The 7,781-nt window shown below is 33.7% G+C and overlaps 1 pseudogene; it reads right to left on the bottom strand.

Moving 5' to 3' along the window:
- Positions 1 to 126: 126 nt before the first annotated feature.
- On the bottom strand, positions 127 to 7,705 carry LOC113223144 (annotated as a pseudogene).
- Positions 7,706 to 7,781: the final 76 nt, after the last annotated feature.

Below are 7,781 nucleotides of genomic sequence, written 5' to 3'. Positions count from 1 at the left end.
TGAGGACTACATGAATATGTACATATATGTATACGTACACATATATGCGTAAGTATACATATGTATGTTTTTTTAAATTTATTTATTTAATTCTAGTAAAAATAAATACTTGAATAAAATACTTACTATAGCATGTAGGCAAATGCGACCAGCCATCTTCACCACACACTATGGAACCTGTGGTGTTTCCATATCTGCTTTCATATCCATCATAGCATTCATAGTCCAATGTGTCATGGAGCTTAAACCACATGCCATTACTCTTGGCTCTGGAATTCTCAAAAACTGGCATATCACAAAGTTCTAAAACAAAATAAAATTGAGGATTGCTTTTCTATGCCATATGATGTACAATTCAACTAAGAAAGTTTCATTATAGGAATAAAATTTACCAATCAGTGTGTGGTAATAAATTGAGCACTATTAAAAAATAGCTCGACAATCAGTGCTTTCTTTGTGCTGTAACAGTTAATTAGAAGAGAAAAATATATTTCCCTCTATATATCCTTCTCATCATTTAAATTCTATGAAAAACATATTAACAATATTTAGTTAGACCTATTTTTATTTGAGAACATCTCATTGGCTGTTATTACAGTCTACCTTTATCACTATAATGTATTATTTTAAAGACAATAAAATTTTGTGAATTTAAAAGTTAATGTATGTATTTATGTACTCAATTTACTCACAGTATTGGTGTATATGTTGGATTAAAATTATATTCAGTGGATAATAGGTTCTATAAAAGTTTTTAAAACATACTATCTTTTATTTTACAAGTCTTATAGTAGATCATTTATCAAAGTTGAGTCAAATTAGATTGAAGTATACAGCTTTTCTTTACACAGAGCCCATGATAAGCACAGAAATTGAAAACAGTATTCTAGAAATGTAGGAATTGATATTTTATAGCTTCCAAACCTCAGAGTAACTTTGAGATAATCACTTTCTAATTGTATCCTTTCTTTTTTTCACTTAGCTTAATACTTTTGAGATTCATCCATGCCCTATTACGTATCAGTAGTCCCTTCCAATTCATCTCATAGCTAAAAATAGTTGAATTGTGCACTAGAAAATGAAGTGGATTTTGCACTATGTAAATTATATATCAATATGTGTGTTAAAAATAAATTAAATATTTTATCTTTAAAAATCTTTGTGAATGTCTACAGAGGAAAGACAAAAAAGATCAACTTTTGCCACCACGAGATTTCCATTGTTCATTATGCAATCTCTTTAATAATAAGTAATTGCAAGTTGGGAATGTTTTAGAGAACTTCAGTTGTAAGGAATCCATTGCCAAGTATGAGGTTTGTAAACATTCAGCCCTCCCTCTTACCCTTTTCCTTTACTTGTTTTCTCTGTACTAGACTATAAGCTGGAAATAATTTTCTGAGTTGGTTCTCCTCAGTTGCATCATTGATACAAATTATTAAGGTCTGATTCTCCTGATGCTAGCAGAAACTCAGAATTAAGCACTCATCCCTTCCCTGACATGTACATCTTTGCTGAGTGTGAGCAAGGAATACAATACAAGCAGTTGATAATTTTGAAATACGAAGAAAGGGGAAAGAATAAAGTTTTTATTGACAACTATTACATTTTGCTGAGAGTCCCATGCAGCTCCCTAACTAGTCTGTACCTGATGGGATTGCTTTTACGCAAAGACAAGTTGAATTTAAAGAGATGGAAGGATCATCTTCCCAAGTAGCCATTACTCTAAAAAGGCAAAAAAGGCTTAGTTTGGCACAGTATGTTAAATGATATTAGAAGTATTTATATCTCTTTACTCCTAAAAGTGTTTTCTATATTTTTAAGTAAAACACTATCATCTCAAAGAGAGGAACAAAGTTGACAGAAACTGAATGGGAATATGTAAATGACTTACTAATGCAAATTGGTTGTGTTGACCATCCATTTTGCAAACATGTAATTGAGCCTGAAGAATTTCCATCTGCTGTTGCATATCCTGGCTTACATTTATATTGCATTTCTTTATTTAAAATATAAATAGAAGAAGATTCAGAAATAAATCCATTTTCAACTTGTATATCTGATTTTGAGCATGTTCCTAATAGAAAAAGTAGAGAAAAAAAAATTTGTTGAATACTTCTTTTATAGAAGGGAACAAGTGAAAACATGGCAATATGGTAAAACAATGAAATATTTGTCAACGAATTGAAAACAGCAAAACTGGAAGTTTCCTAGACATCCATGTTCCTAAAATAAACCATGAATTTTGAAAGAAAATAGTAAAAACACAGGGAAAGGCAGAATAAAAGCAAAGAATCCTTGAGACTGTCAACAGAGCTCTGGCAGACCTTGAGGAGGAATGCAGATCTAGCAGACTCTCAATTCCCTATGATTTTTTGGAAAAGTTTCTGGCTGCTTTGCAATAACCTGAATCTTTTTGATGCTATTAAGATATCTTAGACTTCATACAGTCATACGCCATTTCTCAGGCAAAGATACAGTACACACTGCTACCATAGACAAGGAAATAAATTTGCAAATCTTTAGTCTCCAGGAAATTAAAATGATTGTCATCTTAAGTGGGTCTTACACCCATATAGACATGGTGTTTGAGAGAAATGTGGAAATGTAAGCAGGAAAAAAACAAACAAACAAGATAGTGAAAATGAGTTCTAATATATTAGTAATGTATATGTTCTTCATATATTATTGTATATGTTCTATATGTTACTAATGTGTTTATGCATGAGTAGTAATTATTTTAGTGATGTATATGTTCTAAGATATTAGTAATGTGTATGTTCCTTTTCAGTTAGTAATAAAAAAATGTAAATGGACTAATTTTACTATCTGAAAGAAAAAGAAATCATGTTAAAGATGATAAATATTTATAATACAGCATTTGTCATAATCATGAGCTTTCTGATCTATTCTTGCCTACTTTTCTATTAATCTCCTCTAACCTCTAAACTACAGTGTTCAGTTTCTCTTGTAAATAATTTTATTTTCATATCTATAAAGCGCTTGACACACCACAATATTTATTAAGTGCATTAATGATAGAGTTGGTGCCTATGGTAGGAGAAAAAGGGACTTTTCTTTCAGAGACTTAGGCTATTGTTGAGTACAGTTGCTCCTACAAAGGTGTAAGATGATTTCCATTGTCTTCCATGTCAATTATATCATAATTATCATACGGTTTCTATAACGGAATGTTTTGCAAATTGCAAGTGATGCACACAAACAACTTTCAGAGACCCTTTACCTAAAAACTGAAAGTCAGCTATAACAGAAGATGAGTCTTAATTTAAAGCAACAGAGCACTAACTATAACAATAGATGTCATATAATTGTGAGAGATGTACAAGTGACCTTTGAGCAAGCATTATATTTATTGTTTAATTAATGCTATAATTTCATAATCTACTTAAATCAATGCATTTAGCACAATTTCAATATAAATACTGAAGCAATGTTACTTTCATCTGTATTTTATTTATTTTGTGCTATTCATAATATATATTTCTATTACTTGACTATTAAGTGACAGAATCCACTCATTATCCAGAAATTATAAATGTATTCATACACATTTGGAACTGAAAACTAGCTAGGCTTCTACTTAAAAATAAAAAAGATATATATTTAGCTTGAGAATTGATACACAAAATTTTCCCGTTAAAGGTCTAGAATCTTAGACAGTTACGGACATACTGGGATCTCAAATGAGTGGACTAACTGCCACGAATGCATCTGGGAGGAGGAGACCAATCATCCTCTGTACATGAAACTGTGGTCTGCACATTTGGAAGATCGTAGTCAGGACAGACTTCAACTTCTACAGATTGACCCTGTCAATATGTTCCTTCATATTTCGTGTTATATCCATTCTCCAAATAACTGAGAATACATTGTCCTAAAGACCATAAAATGATTAAAAAGTAAATTAGAAACATGAATTTAATCAAAATAGTATATTAAAATAATGTTTAGAATATTTAAATAAGACTGCATCAATACCCCAAAATAATGTATAACTGAAGGACAAAGCTACTACTAAATGTTTGTACAAAAAAGTCAGTATTCAATGTTACTTATCTTTCATTTTCATGATAAAATATGTATAAATTACATAGGTGTTCTCATAAAATTCCTATATTTATTTCTCATGTGATTTTCATGAAGATCTCATAACAGAAAAGATCCATTTTGGTCTTTTTGCTTGGATAACTCTTCCCTTGGTACCATTTCTGTCATATAAGACAATGTAATCATTTATTTGCTCTTCTCTCTCCATTCTTTACAAGTTTTATGCACATATTGTTGTAAAGAGGTTTACTCACTGAGGCATGGGACTGTTGGCAACCACCCATCTTGTGTGCAATGAATGTAATCCCAGTAACTTCCTGAAGGAGTCACAAAATTTGCATCACAGTAATAGGAGTAAGATTTTCCCGCAGCTACTGGAAAGTATGATCTACGCATAGTCTCATAATACAGACCTCCATGTTGAATTTCTGGAAACTCACAAGGTTTCATTACTTGTAACAAAAAATAAAAATAGTATAAATAATGTTTCACTGTAACAGACAATGATATAAGAGATGACTGTTTTGATTATGTTACTTTCCACATAAAGGGTTTTTTCTTTTCTTTTCTTTTTTTTTTTTTTTTTTTTTTGAGACAAAATTTCGCTCTATTGCCCAGGCTGCAGTGGTGCGATCTCAGCTCACTGCAACCTCCGTCTCCCAGGTTCAAGCAATTCTCCTGCCTCAGCCTCCTGAGTAGCTGGCACTATGGGCAAATACCACCATGCCCATCTAATTTTTGTAATTTTAGTAGACACAGGGTTTTACCATGTTGGTCAGGCTGGTCTTGAACTCCTGACCTCAGGTGATCCACCAGCTTCGGCCTCCCAAAGTGCTGGGATTATAGGTGGGAGCAACTGTGCCTAGCTCGTTTTCTTTTAGATTTTGTAAAAAATTTTTATATTTATTTTTTAAGTTCCGGGATACTTGTGTAGGATATGAAGGTTTGTTACATAGGTAAAAGTGTGCCATGGTGTTTTGCACCATCTATCAACCCATACCTTAGGTATTAAGCTCAATTCTTCCATGGTAAGCTTTCCATTTTTGATGATGTCATTCACTTCTCTTCTCTTCTCAAGTTTAGCCCTTATTAACATTGGTATTTCTTTAGAAATTTCCGCAAATCATATTTTAATACATCTTACAAGCACTTACTTAAATAAATTTCTTAACATACTACATAGCACTTCTGAAATCCAAAAATTTTTAAGAGCTCTTCAATACATTCAGGGGCTGCTTACAATTCAAAAATAAGCATTTGAGCACTAAATACTTCTCCAAACATATTTTTCAAAACTTGCTAAAGTTTCCTGCTGCCTGTTTAAGTTTTCCTCATTGCTGTAATATGCCATATGTATATGTAATATTTTCCATAAGGTTGCCTTTTTCCCTAGAATTCTCTGCTTGAATGCTCTTTGCTTCTTTAGTTTTGAAGACTGAAAGTCTTGCTTGTGGCTGGGCGCGGTGGCTCAAGCCTGTAATCCCAGCACTTTGGGAGGCCGAGACGGGCAGATCACAAGGTCAGGAGATCAAGACCATCCTGGCTAACCGGTGAAACCCCGTCTCTACTAAAAAATACAAAAAACTAGCCGGGCGAGGTGGCGGGCGCCTGTAGTCCCAGCTACTCAGGAGGCTGAGGCAGGAGAATGGCGTAAACCCGGGAGGCAGAGCTTGCAGTGAGCTGAGATCTGGCCACTGCACTCCAGCCTGGGCGACAGAGCGAGACTCCGTCTCAAAAAAAAAAAAAAAAAAAAAAAAAAAGAAAGTCTTGCTTGTATCATGGAACTGATCTTATGTCTTCAGATAATTATAATCCTTTCCTGTTCTTGATTGTGAGAAGAGGTAATGCTTTTGCTGTGAAATGCATCTTAGGAGTGTCCATCTCAGTCAATCAAATTTAAGACTCAGAATTCATCTCTGAAACCTAACACTTAATTTTTCCTATGAAATCAAGTTTGAAAATACTTGTAAACTATTTTGATTTGAGGATACTAATTTTCCTCTGCAGTCTTGCCACTTGTATGGTTTGGAGCCCAGACTTAGACATGATCATCTACAGAAGTGGATACATAAATAGGGATAATAATTAAGGTTTAGCCCATCATATGATCAGCCAAAATATCAGCATCATCAGTCAATATAAAAGGTAAAAGGTAGCATAGCAGCAAAATAAAGGAAATGAGTTATATCACCGAAAAGAACTGCTTGTATCATCCTGTACTTAGGAACTCAAGCACTTGAAAAACTCATGAGTTTATAGTTTAAGAGCTGTGATAGGAATAGGTTATCTGATATGCAAGGCCTGATGGGTATCCCAGGGCTATACCTCATAGGCTAGTAGAAATTGGTGGCAAACTTACTTTTAGGTGTTATTATTGTTACCATAATTATTGTGGCTCATATTTTGAATTGTATTACTTCAAGTTCATAGGATTTGTGGCACAAAATTCTGAGAGTATACCTATATTACAGACTTGAGGGGTTTTTAGTGTATTCATTTTCATTCTGGGACCAGGGGAGAGGAGATGAAGGTAAAAACAGAAACCATTGGGATTTGGAAATGGCTGAACTTTCTGTTAATTTCTTTCTTGCTTGCTAGAAATACTGGTAAAATGTAAGAAAGAACAATAATCAGAAAAAGAACTTCTCAGTGTTAACTAGCTCTGTGCTCTCTCAGGAAGCATTTCAGGTTTTCAAGTAGGATTTTAGTTAATAGCATATTGTTTTTATTATACTTTAAGTTCAGGATACATGTGCAGAACGTGCAGTTTCTTCACATAGAAATACATGTGCCATGGTGGTTTGCTGCACCCATCAACCCATCACCTACATTAGGTATTTCTCCTAATGCTATCTCTCCCCTAGCTCCCCAACCTAGGACAGACCCTGGTATGTGATGTTCCCCTCCCTGAGTCCACCTGTTCTCCTTGTTCAGCTCCCACATACAAGTGAGAACATGTGACATGAACTCATCCTTTTATATGGCTGCATAATATTCCATTGTGTATATGTGCCACATTTTCTTTACCTAGTATATCATTTAGGCCTGGACATTTGGGTTGGTTCCAAGTTCATGGTTTTAAAACAGTGTTTGCAAAACTCTTTGAAAACTATTTACCTAAGTGTTAATAATGTGAAAATGGTTATTGATGTCAAGGTGAGATGTTATATTTCAGATGTTTGCAATAAATGGATGTCATTCTTGAAGACTCATTGTGTCCATTAACAAATTGAGGTTTCTGAACATTCCTGTTTTAAAAAAGAAACTTTGTCATCGTTTACATGAAATTTTCCAAGCTTATACACTTATATATTAAGATCTGAAAGGCAAACATTCAGCAGAATAGCTGTTCGTGAACACAGTTCTAGGGTAATAACCCATAAAAATTTTAGTATAAATAAGCAAAGATCAAACTTATTACTCTAATTTTCTCAGGTCCGGAATATTAAGAACTTACATATGCATCTTGGTGGTTCTGACCACTCTCCATTACTACAAGTTACATATTGAGAACCCTGAAATTTATAGTAGGACTGGCATTGGTACTCGACTGTTGACTGTGGCAGATACACTTTTTGCGGGAAGGGCTTGGTATCTCCATTGCTAATAGGTGGAGGAGGCCCACACTTTTCTGAAGAATCTGAAAAAAAGAATATTTTATATGTAGGGAAAAATCAACAGTTTTATTGGAAACTTTCTGAATAAAGTTTTTATAT

The sequence above is a fragment of the Piliocolobus tephrosceles genome, unplaced genomic scaffold (assembly GCF_002776525.5).
Source record: "Piliocolobus tephrosceles isolate RC106 unplaced genomic scaffold, ASM277652v3 unscaffolded_39154, whole genome shotgun sequence".
Classification (NCBI taxonomy): domain Eukaryota; kingdom Metazoa; phylum Chordata; class Mammalia; order Primates; family Cercopithecidae; genus Piliocolobus; species Piliocolobus tephrosceles.
The sequence above is the reverse complement of the archived record's forward strand: the minus strand, read 5'-3'. Positions and strand labels throughout refer to the sequence as shown.